The sequence below is a fragment of the Neofelis nebulosa genome, chromosome 2 (genome assembly GCF_028018385.1).
Source record: "Neofelis nebulosa isolate mNeoNeb1 chromosome 2, mNeoNeb1.pri, whole genome shotgun sequence".
NCBI classification, from domain to species: domain Eukaryota; kingdom Metazoa; phylum Chordata; class Mammalia; order Carnivora; family Felidae; genus Neofelis; species Neofelis nebulosa.
This window is the reverse complement of record NC_080783.1, coordinates 213,221,607-213,242,661: the sequence shown is the minus strand read 5'-3', so window position 1 is coordinate 213,242,661 and position 21,055 is coordinate 213,221,607. Positions and strand designations below refer to the sequence as shown.

Sequence of the window (21,055 nt, the reverse complement as noted above, 5' to 3'; positions counted from 1 at the left end):
TGTTAAGTTTCTCAGGATCCACATAAGAGTGAAAACATATGGTATCTGTCTTTCTCCGTATGGCGTATTTCACTTAGCATCACACTCTCCAGTTCCATCCATGTTGCTACAAAGGGCCAGATTTCATTCTTTCTCATTGCCACGTAGTACTCCATTGTGTATATAAACCACAATTTCTTTCTAAATCATGGTTGGGAAACAGACTCGGGTTTAGAGTCTGAATGATCACGCCCACTTCTGCCTTGAATCGTTTCTCACTGGGACCTTGGACCCCCCCCCACCCCCGGTGACACGAAGCATCACAGTGGTGGTGTGGATTGCCCTGCGTTCTTTTAGCTACTCAACGTGGTATAAACAGATGCACTTAAATATTCACTTGTAAATGACCAGCTACAAGGTTTTATTTAATTTGATGAAATTCTAATTAACCTAGAAAGCCTCCTTGGTTTTATGATTACTTTCTTTGTTTTTGTACCCCTGGGCTCTGTTTTAATTTGAAAAAGAAATGCACTTTTGGTTTATTGTGAGGCCTTCCTCAACTGGAACCAAAGCTACCTACTTCACAGGCTCACTGTAAGGATAAAATGAGATAGGATGTTATGAAAACTTTGAAAAATATAGACTGGACAAGAGAAGTGGGTCCTCACTTTGACTCTTACATTTGCATTAACGTAAAATATTTAGACGTTAGCCACCAGGGAACCATTAACGCCCCCAAAATGAAAGCCAAAGTGTTCCAGTCTACAGAGGAGGAGGGTCTCAGGCACAAAGAGTGGGAGAATCAGACTCCATCTGGGCCAGTTTGGCAGGGATGAACCCTCTGTAGTTAACGTGCGTGACAATGAAGAGGTTGGAAACTTGCCTGTGGCCTCCGCACACAGGTGAGACGTTGTATGGGTTTCTCCAGAGTATCTGTGTAACATCCTGGTGAGAGGGGCTGGCCCTTTTTTTTCTTTTCTTTTCTTTTTAATGTTTGTTTTTGGAAAGAGAGGCAGAGAGAGGGGGAGACAGAGGATCCGAAGTGGGCTCTGCACGGACAGCAGAGAGCCGGATATGGGGCTCAGACTCACAAACCGTGAGATCGTGACCTGAGCTGGAGTCGGAAACTTAACCGACTGAGCCACCCAGGTGCACTGGGTGGGCCCTTTCTTTATTCTCCCTCATTTGTGGAAGTCTCATTTGTTCCTTCGTTCTTCTGCTTCCCCTGGAAAACTGTCTTTGAAGCCTGCAAGTCCGCATGAGAATATAACTTATGCAGAAAGGGCAGGATGCTCCTTAGCGCAGCCCCCACCCCCAAGTCTGTATGAAGCCCCAGGTGGCAGTGATCGTGCATTTTATTGGATATCATGCTTTATATTGTCATCAGACTTGCATAAGGGACTGCCTTCCGGGACCCAAGGCCTCTTGGATGGGAACCCTGCTCCCCATGTGGTTGGGGTCCTTCGTGTATCTCCCTTGCGTTTAGTAAGCTAATCAGTGTTGGTGTCACAGGCTGCTACTCAGAGGAATTGCTGTGTACATTTATATTGATATCAAGAATGCGGACTGTGTTATAAAAATTATACCTAAGATGAGAAAACAAAGAAAGTTGACATTACCATTTCTTGTTGGAAACGGTGGCTCCCAAAGCCAGGTCTGTCAACTGAATACCCACTCAGATCATCTTTGATTCTGTTTGCATGTAGTTTGGCTAAAGATCTCCATTTTCTTGAAGTTTTGTGGGTTGAAATCAGACCTTTCATGTTGCTTTGGGGGAATGTTTTGTTTGCTTTTGTGTGTACACGAGAGGAGTTTAAGGAAGTGCAAATGACCACAATAATCAACTGTTGGCCTGTGGGAAGTATGCCTTTAAAGAGTGCCCGAGTCCTCATGATTAAAGGGGTCAGAGGACAGAACTGCACCTCACCACACTCGCCAGCCAGCACCACTTGGCTGCAGAGACCAAAGGGCTATAGCCTTGGTGCATTGCGCTTTGAGTGGAGCGGAGAAGCTCCATAAACCTCTTGAAAATAGTTAGAAATATCGTATATATGTGTATTTTTCTGGAGCAAGGATCTAAAGTTTTTATTGGGTTGTCAGAGAGGCTTATGCCTCCCCAAAGATCATGCAGCATTATTTGCAGACACAGGGAGGTGCATTGAAGGGGAGCGTAGGGCTGGCAGTTGGGATACCTGGGTTCTAGCCCTACACCTGCCTTTAAGTAATCTTTTTCTCTGTTAACCTTGAGGTCTTTTTTTTTTTCAAACCTACGAAAAGATGATGGCAATTCCCTTCATCCTGCGGACCTGAGGAGCAAAAGAGATAAAGTATATGAAAACCAAATGAGAAGTTAAAAGGTAATTCATTCTGGGGGCACCTGGGTGGCTCAGTCGGTTAAGCGTCTGACTTTGGCTCAGGTCATGATCTCACAGTTCACAAGTTCAAGCCCTGCGTCGGGCTCTGTGCTGACAGCTCCGAGCCTGGAGCCTCCTTGGGATTCTGTGTCTCCCTCTCTCTCTGCCCCTCCCCCTGCTCATACTCTGTCTCTCTCGTGCGCTCTCTCTCAAAAATAAATAAAACATTAAAAATTTTTTTTAAAAAAGGGAATTCATTCTGTCCCATAAGAAGGTGATAGATCCACAGGTCTTAATTGTCTATGGACAGATGCTGTGAATTATTCACAGCACATTTCAGGTTCATCATATCCACTTCTGGAGTATTCTTCATTACAGTTTTAGCTGTTACTTAATTTATTTAATTTATTTTTAGTCTCAAGGAAATGCAGCTGGGAAGTAATCTGGGCCCTTTACTCCCTTTATTTCTCTTAGCCTTTACTTCTCATTGTCAGCCCCAGAAACCAGCTTACGGATTCCAAATCTAAGGTGATAGGACTTAAGGACTGGCCGCCAAGCCGTGAGCATGTGTCCCTTGACTCCCTTGCCTGGATTTTGGCAAAAGTACTCTACCTCTTTGAGTAGAACTTCAAAGATCTGAACCCCTTCGAAGGCCATGACAAGATGATCGCTCCTAGAGTCCTTTCTTGGAATATGGTCTTTAAAGCAAAGTACAGCATTTCAAATTCTAAGGTTATGTCAGAGGAACAGGTTTCTTTCTGCAGCATGAGCTGCAAAATGCATATACTTTTATCTGGTTAGGTGTCACATGAATATCTGTAAGACCTTCTCCTTCAAAGCCAGAGAATTGAAGAGATACCCATTGAATAAATTCCCTCTCTTATATAGACTCAGATTTTTTCATGTCTGTGATTATTGTGTAATATTTTCATATACTTAACAGGAAAATGACATAATTATTCTAAAACAATAAAGTGTTTTTTGAACTGAGAAAAGCTCAGATGTCAACCAGAGAGTGAACGATCCCTTCTCTTTCCTGCCCCCGTAGAAGCTCAGTGTTTGCTCTAGACAGCTGTCACTCAGTCTTCCCTCAGGAAGCCGGCAGCACCTTGGTCTCTTCCAGCGAAGGGCAGGGGCACTTCTGATCAACACTAATGGAACCCCTGCTCCATTCTGTCTTGCTTTTCATCCTTTGGCTGGTGTCTTTATCAAGGCAGTATGGGATGCTTTTAATCATGGGTACCTTTTTGATCCCAGGCATCTTTTTTTGGTTTTAATTTCTATTTTGAGAGAGAGAACGAGAGGGAGAGCAGGCAGGGGGAGGGCCAGAGGGGGAGAGAGAGAGAGAGAGAGAGAGAGAGAGAGAGAGAGAGAATCCCAAGCAGGCTGCACACCCAGTGAGGAGCCCAACGTAGGGCTCCATCTCAGGACCATGACATCATGACCTCAGCCAAAATCAAGAGTAGGATGCTTAACTGACTGAGCCACCCAGGTACCCCTGATCCCAGGCATCTTTTGACTTAGGTTTATGAATGTAAATATTTTAATAATTTTCTCTGTTTTTAACTGAGGGTATCTTCATCAAAATCATTAGATACTAGAATTCAAGGTTCATGACTCACTAGATGTTAATTTTGCTGACAACCTTTGCATCTGTATGGTAGGCTCATTTCTTTCTCTTTTGCTTTATGGCATTTGTTTCTACCAAGCCCAAATTTCCCAGGTCAAATCCTACACATCTAAATTTTTGTCAAGGAAATGGGAGTTTTCTGTTGGTTTTTGGTAGATACATTTTATTCTGCGTCATTTTTGTCATTGTTTTATTGTTTTAAATCGGTTTGGTTTGTTATGAATTGGGTAAAGACCTAATAGTTTTACGTTATTTCTTGGTGCAAACAGCTTTAGCAGGGAAAAGGTAGAGGAATAAGGTTGAAACACCCTGCTTCGTTATGGAACACTTAACTAATTTATAGGCATTTATTGACCACCTTCTGTTTGCCAGGCCTCGGGATAGAACTCTTACATACATTGTCTTCATGTTAATCTCCACCCTTCAAATCAGGAAATGAGTCCTAGAGTGTGAAATAATTTTTTCAAGGTTACACAACTTAAAATGACAGGGATGGGTTTGAAACCAAGTCCAGCTATTTTGAGAAGCCTTGTTTTTTTTTCCCTACGCGATGTTTTTTTTCCCTTTGTGTGTGTACGGCTTTCTTCCAGGCCCTATAGAGAATATAAAGCATTAGTTACTGCTACCTTCCCACCAGAAGCTTATTATCTGACTTCATTTTGTTGACTGGTAAGGCGACTGCCATCGTGTCATCTGTGTCACAAAGCAGGCCCTCGGGAAATGGTGGTGGTCGCGGTCACTGTTGTGGCAGATTGATTGGTCATGACCATCACCATCCTTTTATGGGTAGTGGGTGGGAAGAACCTTGGTGATGGCAAACAAGGTCTCACTCGTGTGCTACCGTGTGATCGAATCACCTAGTCAGTACATCGGCTGGGCAGCATGAGCCTCATCATGTGATGAAGAAACTGAGGCCCAGAGGGGTCGGGTGACTTGCCCACGGTCAGTCAGGTAACTCTATAGAGCTGAGACCTGCTCTCCTGCACTGGCTACTCAGCTCGCATTTTTAGTTACACTTTCGAGATACCGCTAGTTGTTTGATTTGCTCTAGTCGTGCCTCTCTGCATTAAAAAAATAATCATCAATAAAAGCAACAGGAATAACAAAAACAAATAAGAAGCCCTGCCCGGGCCTAGAATGAACTTTGATAGCTTTCAGGAAAACTGTCTGAAGATAAATCTAAGCCAGTGACATAAGAAGAAGAAAGAGAGAGATTGATCTGTTTCGATGGTTCAGTGGGAGACCTAGCTAGGACTGTCGGTAACGTTTCGTTCCAGTCCTTTTTGGTCTCTGCTTGGGGTACTGCAGGCGGAGGAGCTGCTTGCCTCCCAGGAGAACCTTTCACTGGCCTGTTGTGTCCAGGAGGCCAGATCTGGGGCATGGCGATGATCCCAGGGGACCTGCACACGGAGATTCTCAGCCCGCCCCTTCCATGAGCCAGTCTCCTGTCGTATATACTGTGACTTTGTTGAGGGTAGAGGGGTCCATCTGCCTTTTGTTTAAGAAACAGCATCTGTTGGCGTTTGCTTTGTGGGTAGTGTATTTGTAAGGGCCAAACAAGACTGAGAACACTGTTTATTCAAGGCAAAAGTTTTGTCTGTGCACAAAAGAATGTATTGAATGCCTGCCTGCATGGCTTCTGAAGGGGAAAAGGCAATTTATGACTTGTACCTGTTTTTGTCATTATGTACGACTGCTTCATTTTATAGTGGAGCCGATTATCCTCGTAATAGCTTTTCCATGTACCTATAAGCAAGTGATAGATGAATGCCTTCTTATAAGTATTGGGGTTTCAGTGCATTTAAGTTGGCATGAAACTTTAGGTTAAGTGAAATTCAATTTGGACAGTGCTCTGTCCCTTAGAGAATGTAGAGTTTGCTATTTCCAAAAAGACTTTGATCTCAATAAGTCACCCAAGGGATTTCTTTTCCAGCGAAGAGGAGGTGTCTTCAAGTTGTTGTATATGGAGAAATGACTCAAATTCTTGGCAGCCGAGTTTTTGTTTTATTTTCCTCTGATAACCTGGAATGCTAACATGATTTCCTTAGTCTGAGCTCTTTTTGGTTAGAGGAAAATTTTGATGCCAAATGACCCACCCGTGACCTATCCCAACGTGGTCAAATCTCAAATATCCGTGGGAATCGGAAGTGTGTTGGGTGACACGAGAGTCCCATGAGTGACGACAGTTCGCAAGCATCCCCACTGGCCTACTTAGCAGCCGTGCTCATGAGGGAGCTCAGGGAATGGGGTCTAGCTGCCCCCTTTTGTCACCTTAATCAAGCAGTTCAATGGGCAGAAGTAGCAGGGAAATGACACGACCGTCAAAGCTCTACTTTTGAAACTGAAAGATCGGAAACGTTCACATTTGTCTTCATGCCCTAATAGTGGTCCAGTTAAGAATCAGGTCCTTAAGTTATCTTCTTAGACTGAACATCTCATATTTCAGAGGAATCCTCTCTGTCTTCCAAAACTACAGCCTTTGTGGTGGAAAAAAGTATGTTCAGTTGCTAAATTGAAAAGGCAGGAAATATTTGTGTCCCCCAAAGAATAGTGGTTTTCTCCCCCAGTGTAAGCATGGTGAGTAAAAGAATAATATGTTCAGGCTTTCTTGGGTTGACCGGTCGCCCCCAGGGACGTGGCGGTGCATCCCTTGTCTGCGTTTCAGTGTGACTCATACCACGATTTGCCCTTTCTTGCAGAGGTGAAAACTCTAATCTGTTTTGCTAAACACATGAAGGACACATCAAATTCTGATTCTCGGCAGCAAAAGGTCCAAATGCCCTGTTTGGAAGATCTTGTCTGTTTTCCTCTACTTCTTTCTCCCTTGTGATTGTTATCTCTAGAAGCTTCTCTCCATTTTAAAGGAAAGCCAACTCAGAGTGTTTACGTAGGAGAACAAGGGGAGTCCTTGATCAGTACCGTCCTTAAAGATCAGAAAGGGACATGCGTACCACAGCCTGCATTTGTTGAGGGTCTGCCGTGTGTCAGGTGTGGGGCTGGGAGCTTTCCATAGCCAGTCTCGTTTAATTTTCCCATGGACCCCGTAAGGAAGGAGGTATTCTCTCTCTTTTACAGATGAGAAAAGTGAGACCCCAACGGTCAGTGACCTTGATTAAAAGCTTAATAATGAGCGTCGGAGCCAGAAGTTTTAGAAAAACGTGGATTTGGAAGTCTGCCTGTATATTTTTCCTCCACACGGGGCAGCTTCACAGATAAAATCCTCCACTAAACCCAAACCATTGCAGAAGCTAGAACACAAGCAGTTGGAAACGGCATCATTTAAAAGTAAAGCTCAAGCAATTTTCCATTCATTGCCTACTTTAACTCCTCTGTGTCGGCGCTCGGGGTCTTTCCAACTGCCATTTCTAGGCTTTCCAATGTAGTCTTTGCTACCTGCAGATCCCTGATCTCGTGGAAAAGGATCGAAATGGGAGGAAAGGAGTGGAAGAGTTGTCTCTGTCCAAACAGAAAATGCAGGGACTCAAAAGCATTTGAGTGAGCCGACTGCACGTCCTCACGCATCTGACGCGCTCGACCCAGGATTTATTCAGATTTACACAGTGGGGGATTTGCGGCGCTCAGGCCTTTGCTGCTACCCTACCCGGGCCGAGGGGCAGGCCAGAGCTTCGGGCTGCTTCAGGTGTGCCCGATAGCGGTCTTCCTCTGAACCTGCGCGTGGAATCGTACCCTCCGTACGCCATCTCCTGAACTTCACTGCTTGCAGCATCTCTGAGCCGCTAGGATGTCCTTGTAAAGCAAAATACTTGATGTTTTAGCACGGGGTACATGAACCAGGGGAGAGGGGCGCCTTCCCCTGCAGACTGAAGGCAGGAAGGAAACTCATTTTCTTTCATACTCCTTTCCTTTCTCGTCTCCCCTCAGTCTATGGGACAGCGGTTCACATTTTGTAGAGGTATTTCTGTCTCTGGGTTCTGCTAGCAGAGGCTTTCAGGTGCTTGGTGATACCATTGCTTGAGTCAAGAAGCCACATGGAGAAGGCTGGGGGCAGCGTGTTGTCCCTGAGAGCCGTATGGTTAATTCTACCGACCCGCTGTACGGTTTGCTTCTTGGAGGAAAGGAGAAGTAAGATTAACTTACTAGAATTTAAGCATTCCTTATTGGGATAATAATAATACTGCTGTATATTTGTTTTGATTTTTAGTTGTTGATGAAGCATTCATATACCTGCAATCCTTTCTGTAAGCCTGAAGCCAGCCAGGTGATATTTTTACCACCACCATGAAGAAACTGAGGTCTGGGGGTGCCCGGGTGGCTCAGTCGGTTAAGTGTCTGACTCTTGATTTCAGCTCAGGCCATGATCTCGTGGTTTGTGAGATCGAGCCCCACATCAGGCCCCACAGTGACAGAACCTGCTTAGGATTCTCCCCCCCCCCCCCGCCCCCGTCTCTGTCTCTGACTCTCAAAATAAATAAATAAAAACTTGGAGGAAAAAATTGAGGTCCATGGGTAAATAACTCATCCAGAATGTCCAGACAGAAAGCAATAGAGCTTTGGATTTCTTCCTTGGTCTCCTGAATTCTAGAACATTGCTGGACAGGATTTCTTGAATCTTACCTGATACTGTACAAACTGACGTCTACTCCATATTAGACCTGGGGTTTCTATCATCAGTGTTGCCTGTTAGCCTTGTTATCATGTCCCTCCCCTGCTACAGAGTGAGTTTCAGAGAACACAGTTGGAGGAAATGTACCTTTCCCTTTTAGAGGCTTCTTGAATCATTCATTAACCATGGTGCCGTTGGTGTGAGGTGTCTGGGAATCATGTGTTTGGGAGCACACAAACAGAATGTGTGGTGGGAAGGATTGTAGGATCAGAGTGTTACGGTGGAGTGGAGGATAGTAGGGGGAGCGATTTAAGCTCACGTCAGGACATTACTTTAAATGATTTCTACAGTGTTGGCGGTGAGAGGAAATTCCCCATGAGAGAGACCATGAAAGAAAAAGAAGATACTTCCAGAAGGGGTGAGAGTCTGACTTTTCCTTGGCTCTCCTCATAGCCAAATGGTGACGTGTCCAGGCCTAACTCTTTAGGGAGACTCAGCATGTCCTGAAGTGGTTGGTGACTTGGGGGCACGGCTGGTCAGTAAATAACAGAGGCACACCACACTTACCTCAGATGGGCACATGGGAAAGATTAAATACCAGCAGGGAAACCTTCCCATGCCATTTCTAAGAACAAGGACATCTCCTAGTTTGGCACATGAGGAGGGAGGAGATAGACCCCAAAACTAGGAACCACATTGGGGAAGTCAAGTAGCGAGTGAAAAGAAAGTGACAGCCGACTGTCCAGGTCACTTTCTATTTCCCCAGTCGTGTTTGTTCTCACCTTTGCACTCTTGCTCTTAATCCTACCTGTTTGGGATGCTCTTCTCCCTGTCTCGAGCCAAATGGCTCCAGGCTTGTAAGGTCCAGTCCAAATGCCCTGTGAGAGTCTCCCCACTCTGAATTTCAAGGGCACCCTATGCTTGCATTAAGGCAGTGACCACATTTGCCCTGGGAAAAAAATAGCCAGTTGGGCACCTGCCTCAAACATCCACTGAGCAAACATTTATCATTGTCACGTGCTAGGTGCTGGAGCAGGAGACTTACAAAAATGTGGGGTTTTTTGAAGCATATGGAACAGGTAAGGCAGACAAGAATAGGGAGAGTGAGTATTTGCAGCTGGGATCCGTGCAAACCACTTGCATTTCCACGGGTATGTGCTGTGGGGGCCGAGGGACAGGAACACTATTCTTCGAGGGTGAGGTGGGCTTGAGCACCACCGCGAAGCAATTGTCTGTGTGCTCCCGTGCGTCCTGGAGTAGACTTAAAGCTCCTGGAAGGCAAAGATCTTATTTGTTGTCAATTGTTTCTTCGTTTTGGTTTTTGGTTTTTTTTTTGCCAGTTTCCCCAGCGACTAGCCGTGAATCTTTGTTGTAGGAAAATGGCAGTGATCCAGGCCGTATCCATGTGTGTTCTCCTCTGTCTAGGGCTATCCGTCAGCATTTTCCCATGGTATTCCTTCAACACGTAGTCATTAAATAAGTGAAATGCCTGCTGGATTTTTTGCGTTGTCTAACTATTTTACAGCTTTAAAAGTTTATGTGTGACTTTTTTCCCAAACACACCTGAAGCCGACTGAGATCCAGAATCGTGCTGTATGTGTAGAAACACCCAAGAGGAAAAGGCTGTTGATTTTCAGGGTCCTGTTTGTTTCTTTCTTTCTTCTTTCTTTCTTTCTTTCTTTCTTTCTTTCTTTCTTTCTTTCTTTCTTTCTTTCTTTCTTTCTTTCTTTCTTTTCTTTCTTTCAAGTTTATTTATTATTGAGAGACAGAGAGACACAGAGCATGAGCAGGGGAGGGGTAGGGAGAGGAGAGGGGGAGACACAGAATCCGAAGCAGGCTCCAGGCTCCAAGCTGTCAGCACAGAGCCCGACGCGGGGCTCGAACTCACAAACCGCCAGATCACGACCTGAGCCGAAGTCGGTCGCCCAACCGACTGAGCCATCCAGGCACCCCAAGGGGTCCTGTTTCACCTTCCCCCTTCCCCGTCACTCAGCATCTAGGACATTGACCGGGATCGAACGAGGCCAGGCACACATTATAGGATCCGGCTCAGGCTCTGCTGAAGGTACCAGGAAGCCTTGGGAGACGGTTAAAGGGGAAAGAGGGGGAAACCCAGTCCCTCTTAATCTGATGAATTAATAATACTTATGGGACATATCTGTTTGCCTTATTAGAGGAAGATGTTTAAGTAAACATTTCCTGCAGGCTATTGAATTTATATAACAACACATTGGTTTGGAGGCAGTCGCTTTCAGTGTTTTCACTGGAAGGAAAATTAAGCAGAACATAATTCCGAAAACAGTCCGTTGTTTCAGCTTTGTTGCCTACAGATGTTTCAAAGCAGGATATTATGGCCGGTGGGATTATATTTTCTTTGTTGGTAATGTGAAAATTGGCAGGGACGGTGCCAAGGTTAGTTCGAAAAGAAGAGCTTCTAATAAATAGCTCCTTGTACTTTTATGGAGATGTCACCTTTGTAACATACTCTTGCCGTTATTTGGTTTTCACAAAGTTAGACATACACTAAAGAATGCAGGCATTATTTACACTTGACAGAAGAAGAAATCAAGTCACAGAGAAAGTACTGGACTCCTGGAGGGACAGGGAGCTTGCAGAAGATGACGAGGACCCGGGGCTCCTTAACGGCCCGGGCTCTTTCCCGCAGACCACATCGCTGCCCCAGAAGGCACCGTCTCCTCCTCAGGAATTAAAGCACTTTCATGTCTGTGAGGTAATTGAACCTCGCAGCGTCCCACCGGGGCCAGCAGGGCAGGTGCGACGATCACGTCCCTTTCCGTGATGGGAAACTCAGTCACTCGAGTTAAGTGGTTTTGCCAGAATCACGCAGTCAGCGCTGATACCGGGCCCCACGACTGTAAGCCCACCGATTTTCCCGCCAGACTGTCTTCCCAGCGGAGGGGGAGCCGACGGGGGGGGGGGGGGGAGGCTTGGGGACACTAGGAGGCGGCTGCGAGCTAGTCTTACGTTGCAAGAGAGGGCTTCGCTTTCACGGCACCCGCGCTATGGTGTGTGAGCGGCTGGCTCTGGACTCTGTCGGACGTGCACATCTCCAGCCGCAGAATCGCTAAGAAACGAGCAAAAGGGCAAAGCCAGACAGACCTCATCCGCCTGCTTCTCCCTGCCTGCTACACACCTGCTTGATTTTATGTCCGACGGCATCAGCAAGGAGAGTTTATAGGTTCGCTGCCGTCCGCTATTTAAAAACCACCGCCAAGGCAAACTGAGGTGCCCCAAGGAATAAGTTCCGTGGAGAGAGAAATATTCTTGGGACTGAACATGAGGAACAGTTTGCCACTTGTTTCTCTATAAGAGAGAAAACTCATGAGTAAACAGTATCTAACTGCAGATTTACCAAAAAAAAAAAAAAAAAAATTGAGCTCTCTCAGAAGACTCGTTTTGGTGATACTTTATGTAGTGTCTTCGCTCTCTAACTTCTCCCTTTCCACCGAACCCCGGCTTGTATTCCTCCTGAGAGAGATCTCAGGCAATTCTTGTCACTCTTTCCAGCTGAATGCCACCAAGCCAGCTCCTCCCAGGTTCAAACCTGCACACAGTCTCTGAGACGTTCATGGACACTCCTAGAACACAGATCTGGGAGAGAATTTGAAGGGCGGCTTTTCACCCTCTCAAATTGCAGTTGGAGAAACTGAGCCCCAGTAGGGTTCTCACAGCCAGTTAGCCGCTGGGCCCGCTCTACGACTCAGGGCTTCTTGGCTGCAAATCTTGGCATTGTCTTTGAGATGGGGGTCAGCAGGTTGTGGGTATCCGCTTCTTGTCCTTCTAGTAGTGAAGGAGGAGACAGTAGTGGGCCCAGGACCCTGACCTCGGGTACATTTTCTCTGCATTCTTGATGTTGATTCTAGGTCTGTATGACACGCCTTGTCTCCACGCTAGACTGAGCTCCTTGAGGACCAGAGACCAAATCCTATTCATCTCAGTAGTTTTAACCCCAAGCACTGTGCAGGGTCTGCAGAAAGCTCTCGAGGGCTTGATGGGCTGAACCAATCTTCTGCAGAAAGGTCAGCCCACCCGAGGCAGGAGGGAAGTACGGCTCCTTCAAAGCGCCTCAGGTCACTGGTCCTTCGGCAGTGGCTCAAACAGCGAGCAAACCCAGGCAGAACTACACCTCACCTGGAAGCAAAACGAGAGAGCGCGCCCCCCCCCCCCCCCGCCAAGACACAGAGAGGGAGCCCCCTGCACAGCTAAAGTTAGGGAGCAGCTGGTAAGATGAGCTCGACAGAAAACTCTTGCTAGGCACGTGGCCTTCGGTTGATGCCACGGTTCACGGAACTTTGTTGGTTAAAACGTATTTTTTGAACTTTCTCCAAATGTTTATAGTTTATCGGCATGTTGTTGATTATGATTGCTGTCACCAGGCTTCTCCTGAAGTCCATGCGAGTTAGGAGACAGGGAGGGGAAAGGAAAGGGGAAAAGAGAACCTTCAGCGTGGATTCTAACCAAGCGGAGAAACGGCTGCTCGCCCTTCCTCTCGTAGAATGCTGCAAATAGGACCGTGTTCAGTTGCCCGCTGCCCAGCAAGCCTGAAAGAACTTGATTACAAGAACACTTTGATCTGAAATGTGTGCCTTTTCTGAATCCTCCTTGGACGAGGGACAAACTGCTGCCTCTGGCTGCCGTGAACAGAATGACTCCTGTGCTGAGCCCCATGGGTGCTAGGAGTTTGCACTTTGCCTTCTGCACAGCCTGGTCACTGTCCTGTCTCCCGTCCGGCCGAGTGAGCCCGGGGGGGGGGGGGGGGGAGGAGGGGACCTGGATGCCCCCTCTGCTGGTGTGGCGGTGGGGTCGCCTGTCACTGGGCTGTCACTGTCCTAACCGAAGTAGGGGCCTGAAACGGGCACTTTTTGCCTTTTACTTTAATCTGGAACGCTTTGACAAAACAGCGGACCAAATGGTGGCTGAGTCCTGACCCTTCTCCAGGCCCCCCCATAACCACCTTCTTTCTGTCTTAAAATCTTCCTCTGGGTTCAAACCCTCAGTCACACAGGGGAGCCCCTCCACTTGCTTGTGGGAGCAAGGAGCAAGATCGCAAAGAGTTAACACTTTTGCTTTTTCGGAAAGTTATCTGTGAAGAGTATTAGTTGTTTAATAAAGCGTGCCTGCCCTCCCGATGAACCCGCCAGTGACTCTGCAGCTGGGGTCATCCCAAGTTCACGCGGTGGACTTTTGACTGCCTTCTGTGTCTGTGAAAACAGTCGGCAGCTCCTGCGGGGATCATTCATTCAGGCCTGTAACACAAAACTGTTGCCAATGGGCACCTGCTGGGCGGCTTCCCAGGAGGGCCGGGAGGGGGATACCAAACTCCTCAGGCATCTGCGGAGATAAGAGCGGCAGGGGGTCCGCTGGGAGCCCGCTCCCCGGGCTGCACTTAGAGCCCACTGCCCGGCCAGCAGGCTGGTGTCAGAGTGTATCGAAGCCGGGGCGGGATGGGATGTGAGCTAATTAAAGGCCTTTTACAAAGAGGAGTAGAAAGAGTGCGTGTGTGTGTGTGTGTGTGTGTGTGTGTGTGCGCACGCGCGCGCATCTGTGTGTGTAGGAGGGGTGAGGGGAGAGGTTTGGAGTGCATTCCCCAAATTTCTAGCACATTCTTTATTCCTCTCTTTTATCCCTCAAAACAGAAGAAAAGCAAAATTAAAGAGTCTGAACATTTGGTTATTTCTAGTCTTAAGCCGTCATTCATTCCGCCTTATACTGTATCAGTTTTAGTTGCTATTTGTATAGAATTACATAAACCTTTAAAGACCTGTTTTGCCTCATTTTCCAAGGAGGCATCTGTTCTTGAAATATTGTAGGTGGACTGCTTGAATTTTGCCCTCTTCCCCGGGTTTGACACATCTGGGTGGTAAGTTCCAGCTTGCCGTGTGCTCTAGCTTTCCCCCATCTGCTTGGAAAAGCCACTTGCCGACTGTAGGGGGCGCTGCTGAGAGGACGGAATCGATTTCTATACAGTAAGCGCTCTTACGATAGAGTCGCTGAGATGGTGGCCGTGTGGCGTTATGGTTTGCAGCGACAGGGCATGCACGATCTTGAAAATACTGTGAAGACTAGAGCACAGTAATTCATTTTACAGTTAAACTGACTTACGGAAAACGTCACCTGACAATGTTTGATTTGCTTGCTCTTCTGTTTGTTGATTTAGCCTCTCTATCGCCCCCTCCCCCCAAGCAGTAAAATGAACTTATTTATAGACCTGGGTACTTTGAAGTCTGTGCGGTTTTCTTCACCAGCCTGGTAATGATACTTTTCTTGAAAGCAGTGTTGTTCCAGCACAAACCCAAGCCTTCATTGTATTATTTCTGGTACAGTTCACATAAGCTCGACTGTGTCAAAGAAACATTTAGATCAACCTTGTACTACATGGTAACAATCCTAGGAAATTCCAATCAAAAGCCAACAGCCCGTTTCCTTCATTTCTGGACTGCTGGCGTATCTGGCTTTGTCTGTGTTCTGATAAGGAGTAACCACGATGTTAATTTTGTATTTCCTTGCCTTTGTCTCACATAATCTGTTCCCAAAACTGACCGTCCAGGGGGCTTGTTCACTGTCATGTGATTTGTGAGAGAGGGAGCCACGGAGGAGTCATTAGCCTGACCATGGGAGGTATGACAGTGGATTCTTTCTACTGGTGTTTAACATGTGAATTTACCCTTCTCTTTTCCTCGGTAGGGCTGTGTACTGATTTACACAGTTGAAAGGAATTTTGAATTTAAGCTAGTAGCCAGATGGGTAGCTTTAAAAATGTTACTAACATTTACTGACTGCTTCGCTGACTGCGTGCACGGTACTGTTCATCCTCACGGTGACCCCGTGCGGTGCTAGTCCCAGTTCATATGTGAGGACAGGGGGGCTCAGAGAAATTAAGCAACTCGCCCGAGGCTATGAAGAGAGCCAGAGTAAGGGCTCAGGTTCTCTGACTCAGACCCCGCATTCTTGACGTTGTTGCCCCTTGCAAATGTCGGACCCTGTCTAATGGGCCTCGCTCGTGGACCCCTTCTGCAGGATCAGAATTAACCATGTAAGGCTGCATTCTCAGGGAGGGGCGGGGGGAGCAGAGAATTGGAGTCAGAGTTTCAAGTCCTTTCCTGTAGTGCCCTCTGTTGTATAATTAGCTCTTTTGAAGATGCCTCCCCATCCAAGCCAAAGCATGTGGCTGAGAACCAGGGAATGCTTGAAGTCTGTCGGCTTGAGATGCCCAGTGAAGGCATTTCAACTTGGTTCTGGCTCCATGAGCAGAACTGACTATGTAGGAAGTTATAAATAACCTCACATTAACAAATCTGTTCTTTCTTGTGTCTAAACAACAAGTTCACAACTGGATGTGGACCACTGAAAATGCCAGGCTCTGTCCTAGGCACAGCGGAAACCAACAGGAATACAACGCAGGTGCTCCCTGCTCAGGGTCCCAGTCCAGCACAGGAGAAGGTCCTGTAAACGCACGTGTGCGGGGAGCATTGTGGGTGCTGGGACGCTGCGCAGGTCCAGCGGGGTAGTAAAGGAGGGGCTGAACCTTTCAACCCAGGGCAGGGAAGGCCTACACGAAGCATGGAATGCCAGTGCCAAATCTTGAAGTTCAAGGAGATGTTGGCCATGTCGACAGGAAGTGCGGGGGGGGGGGGGCGGGAGGCAGGCCTCAAGGGGCACACATGGGGCAACCCAAACAAGGCTTGCTCGGGGATGTGGAGCACAAGGGGAGGTGGCTTAGGAGTACCAGCACCTAGGCAGCGGGCCACGGGGACGGCAAGGCGTGCCACACGGTCAGCGGGTCTCTTGAGGAGAAGACTGGCCCGCCATTTCAAATCCTTATGTTTCCCTTCCTCTCTTGCCTCCCCCCCACTTACCAGCTCTAAGGGAATTCCAAGGGGAAGAGACGTAACGGAATTTTTCACTTTTTAAGTCTGGTGATGTCATGATTTGCCCAGAATCTGCACATATAAAATGTTAACTGTTTTGCAAGTATTTTATATATGTGTTAGAACAGTTCCATCTTTCACAGAGGGGGCCCAAACCATCAACAGCCCCCACGCCCTCCGGAAAAAAACAAACCTAACTGGCTCTTTATATAATTAGAGCCCAAACCAAATCACGGCCTGCTCACAGCAGGTAGATTGCAAATCCAGCCCAACTGTTCTTTCTGGCCGGAGTGACTCGGTCTAGTACTAAGGCCCGGACTGCGTCCGGCCATTTCCAATTAACCTGATATCTGCATCTACACACAGCAGAAAATCACCCTCCCCAAAGCCCAGAGCAAACACACTCCCAAGTCCTGGGTACAGGAGAAGGCGTTTAGGCCTCGCTTAAAACAACTGGACCAGAAAGGCGGGAAGGAGGCTGTGGCCTTGTTCTTCAGCCGGGCTTTTCCGCCTAATTTGGAGCTCCACAGATGGAATGTTTGCCATCGATCCCCAAACCACGAATTAATTTTTTTCATGGGGAAATCAATTTATCGGACCTCATTTGATCGGTCTTTTCTGCTGTTCCGCCACGTCCTTTATGGCTAAACTAGATCAGACCTAAATTTGAGAGGGAAGAGCACATTCTGTATTAGAATGTGTTCCGTGACCTTTCTACCCTCCACCCTCTCTTGCCTCATTCTCTCCAGTCAGTAGATTTTTCTCTGGAAATCCCTTCTTTCCTGTGTCCACTCAAGGCAGGTAACAGTGTCCATTTGTATTTGGAATCTTAGTTTTTCATGTACAGATTCATAGGGGACATTTATCTTGGTGGAGAAACAGCTGCTGTCTCGTTGCCAGTATTTGGGCCAAGGCTACATAGGGCTCCCAGTGACTTCTTGGAACTTGAGCCTCGCGCTCGAAATTGCAGTGTGGGCTGGGGGCTGCCCCAGCTCTTGGGTGGGGAGAAGGATTGGGTCCTGGGTCCTGTGAGTCTCAAGACCAAACTTGGGTTGGGCTGCTTGACAAACGAGATGAAGAAGAGGCTCCTTGAGTAGTAAAACCTGGCAGATGTCCCTCAGGAGTGGGCTCTCCGGTCCTTGCTTCCCCACCTCCATCACCCCGAACTTCAGCATCTGTGGTTGCCACCTGTGTCCTAGACTGGGTAGACCGAGTCACTTGTATAGGAGCTGGAGATGTATGCACAGAACACAAAATTTGCTGTTTCTTTACATTTCTGTTGGGTTCTCAGCACATGATTTATTGCTCTTTTCCATGGGTCATTTTTTTTTAATGTTTATTATTTTTAGAGAGAGCATGAGAGCAGGGGAGAGGTGGGGGGGGGGGGGGGGGCGGAATCCCAAGCAGGCTCCACACTGTCAGCATAGAGCCCGATGAACAGTGAGATCATGACCTGAGCTGGAATCAAGAGTCAGACACCAAGAGTCAGATGCCCAACCGACTGAGCCACCCAGGCGCCCTTCCATGGGCCCTTTTCTGCTCAGGAAGGAAAACGTGGTTCTGTACTCACTGACCATATGGAGGTTGGCCTCTCATCCCCTCATCTCTCACAGATGAATAATTTTGGAGTGAGAGGTGTGCCTTCTTCTCACGGAGGTTAATCACCGTCGGGATGTTTGCACAGTAGAGCCAACTGCTGAGTATTCTCTTGTTTGCCTTTTCTCCCTCCAGATCTTTCCTAGCTTTAGTGTGGCCTAGCTGACTCCATCTTGGACACCTTTGCTGGGAATCAGCACCGAGAGTTTTTACGTATAAAGAGGAACTAATACTTGATCACTCCCCATGTGCTGGGCACTTTATGCCATTCTTTCTCCTTTCTTTCAGCCGCTCAGCTCATACCTTGGGGTCATCCTTGACTCCCGTCGTACCACGTCTCAGGGGCGTCCACAGGCCCACTCAGCTGTACCACAGCCTCCCCCCTGCCTCCCTCCTGCCTCCCCCCTTCACATCTGTTCTTCAGGCGGCAGCTGGAGCTACCATACACATCGAAGCTCAGCTCAGATCGTGTCCTTCCTCAGCTCAGACCCCTCCGGTGGCTTCCCATTCCAGTCCGCGTAGAAAATTAAGATCTGCACGTGGTTTCTTAGGCACTTGCAGCCTGTCCTGTCCTTTGCTAAACTCATCTTGTACCCCTCGCCTCCCTCCACCTCGCTCAGCCCGTCATCGGACCTTCCAGCCGTCTCTCAACTGCCTGCCTCAGAACCACTGCCTTGGGATCTCTGCCCTAGCAGTTCTTTCTTCCTGGAAGGTTCCATAACCCCTTGGTTTTCACCTGTATGTTCTTCGTCCAATCGTTACTTTGTCACCGAAGCTCTTCTTGGTGCCCCCTCCTCCCCCTAAAATTGCACCCCCTGCCTTCCAACACCATCTCTTATCCTCCTTACCTGCTTCATTTCTTACTTAACATTTATTATCCTTTTCATTTTATTTACTTATGTGATTGTCTATGCAATTTGCATGTAAATCCTATAAGGGATAAAAGTTCTGTCTGTGTTATCCACGGCTGTGTCACCAGCCTTTAGAACGGCCAGCCCTGGCACACTGTTGACTATCAGTATGTTTATGTGTATAGAAGGGAAGAGAGGAAAGGAGGAAAGGAGCCGACAGACCCTGGGAGTTGGGTATTATCTCAGTTTGTGGGTAAGGCACCAAGTCTCCAAGAAGTTGCCCAAGATCACAGAGCCAGTAAGTGAAGGCGGAATTTGAACCCAGAGGTACGACTCCAGACCTGCTGTGATTTCCACTTTCCTGTGCTGTTTCCCTAGAGGGATCTCTGCCTCCCAGGAAAATGCCTTAGAGAGAATACTTGACTGGAATCTCTTCGTCTCCTCAGTGTCATCTGGAGCTTAATATGCAGAATAGACAAGTACCATCAAGGTCCAAAACCAGATGCCCCTCAACATAAGAAAATGTATTTGCATACATGAAGAAGCCCATTTTTAGAAAGACAGACTTTCAAGTCAAATGGCGGAATCTTTTTGGTCATTGCTTCCCAAAGCGACTCTGGGTTCATTCTGGGCTCACTGTGGGCACCAGCACCTGTCCGTTCCAGAGTTGACACTGTCATACGTACGTCCACACCCCACGCCAGGCTCTGTCCATAGCTCTGGGGATGCAAAGGTGGACAAGACAGGTGCAGCACTGGGCATGCCTTCAACAAGCTTCACCCCGCCCCCCGCCCCCCGCCCCCTTCAAACTTAAAGGGCCACCATCACTGAATCCCTGGAGTGAGGTAGTTTTTACAGGGACCATCTCCCAGTTTCACATTCTCATCTTGTTCTTTGAAGTTCATTTTAAGTGCATCGTGGGCTCCTCTTTGGCTAACAGGAAGTTGTGGCACTTATCTGAAGATTAAGAAACATCCAAGGCGATGAATTCCTGTTTTCCCCTCTCCCTGGCCCTTAGGTAGACTTAACAGAAGTCGTTATGGTCTGAGATCTGCTGAGAGACCCCTTCCTGCCCATCAGCAAACCTACAGGCACCCTATGCAAAAAAAATGATAGCTCTTCCATCCCTCTCAGGGAATTCTTTCTGTCTTGTCTCCTGCCTTTGCCTTGGGCTTGAAATGGCTTTTGTTTTCTTCCCTAGATGCTGCCTGTTGGATACACCCTTAGGCTTTACACCTGTAGCCCAGGAACAAATGATGCCTGGGATCCTGTCTCTGAGCGAGGTGCTAAGAAACCAGTCTTTAACTGCTACCAAATTTGTTTCCCTCTGTTTCCAGCTTTGTCTGAACTTCAAGGATATTGAAAGACAGACACCATTACCTGTTTTCATCCCTGTCTTGCCTGTCTTGTATTATTTGCTCTAGGCACATGCCTTCAGAACCTTCAGTTAATAGAAGAAATAGACAGTGGCAGCAGTGAGTTTAGAACATTCTTGTGAAAGATATGACCACAGAGGGGGAAACGGAGCGAGTGACAGCTCGAATGGCAGGGATCTTTAAAAAAAAAAAAAAAAAAAAGCCCCTTTTTTGTTTGTTTATTTTACAGAGAGAGTACATGTGCATGTGCGAGCTGGGGAGGGGCAGAGGGGGAAAGGGAGAGAATCTCAAGCAGTCTCCATGCTCAGCACAGGGCCCACATGGGGATGTGGGGTTCCATCTCACAACTGTGAGTTCATGACCTGAGCCAAAATCCAGAGTCAGACGCTTAACTCAGGAAGGCCTGAGGAAGGCCTTTTTCAGATAGAACAGATTCCATTATATTTGTCGGTCTGAGAGGAAGAGGCCAGGAAGATTGGAGACATGAGACCTTCCTTCTGTATTTCCATCTTGAGTAACCACAGCTTTTTCTCCCTAAATCCAAACCGCTGCCTTCCGACTATTGTTCTTTGCTTAGGTGAATAGCAGCCATTTGTAAGATACTCTTGGTTACCTAGAGATAAAGTCTGAGTGGAAGAAATGGACTGAAATTGGAGACTCGGGTACCTTCTGAATTTAATTTTTAGTTTAATAAGCTGTGTCCTTAAAATTTTTAGAGTCAGACCTCTAAACCAGCGCTGTCCAATAAAAATATAATATGAGCCACGTAATTTGTATAATTTAAGATTTTCTAGTAGAATTTTTAAAAAAGTAAAA

General features: G+C 47.2%; 1 protein-coding gene and 1 long non-coding RNA gene across 9 annotated transcripts in view; one reads left to right on the top strand and one right to left on the bottom strand.

Annotated features, from left to right (window-relative positions):
• The window catches only part of VPS13D (vacuolar protein sorting 13 homolog D), a 258,246-nt gene that overhangs the window by 173,392 nt on the left and 63,799 nt on the right, over positions 1–21,055 (top strand). The gene's annotated exons all lie outside the window — the stretch shown is intronic.
• Positions 7,487–8,629, bottom strand: LOC131505467 (uncharacterized). The gene is made up of 2 exons (XR_009258406.1): positions 8,539–8,629; positions 7,487–7,710 (listed from the first exon to the last, which is right to left on the bottom strand). It is a non-coding gene; the product is annotated as an uncharacterized LOC131505467 (long non-coding RNA).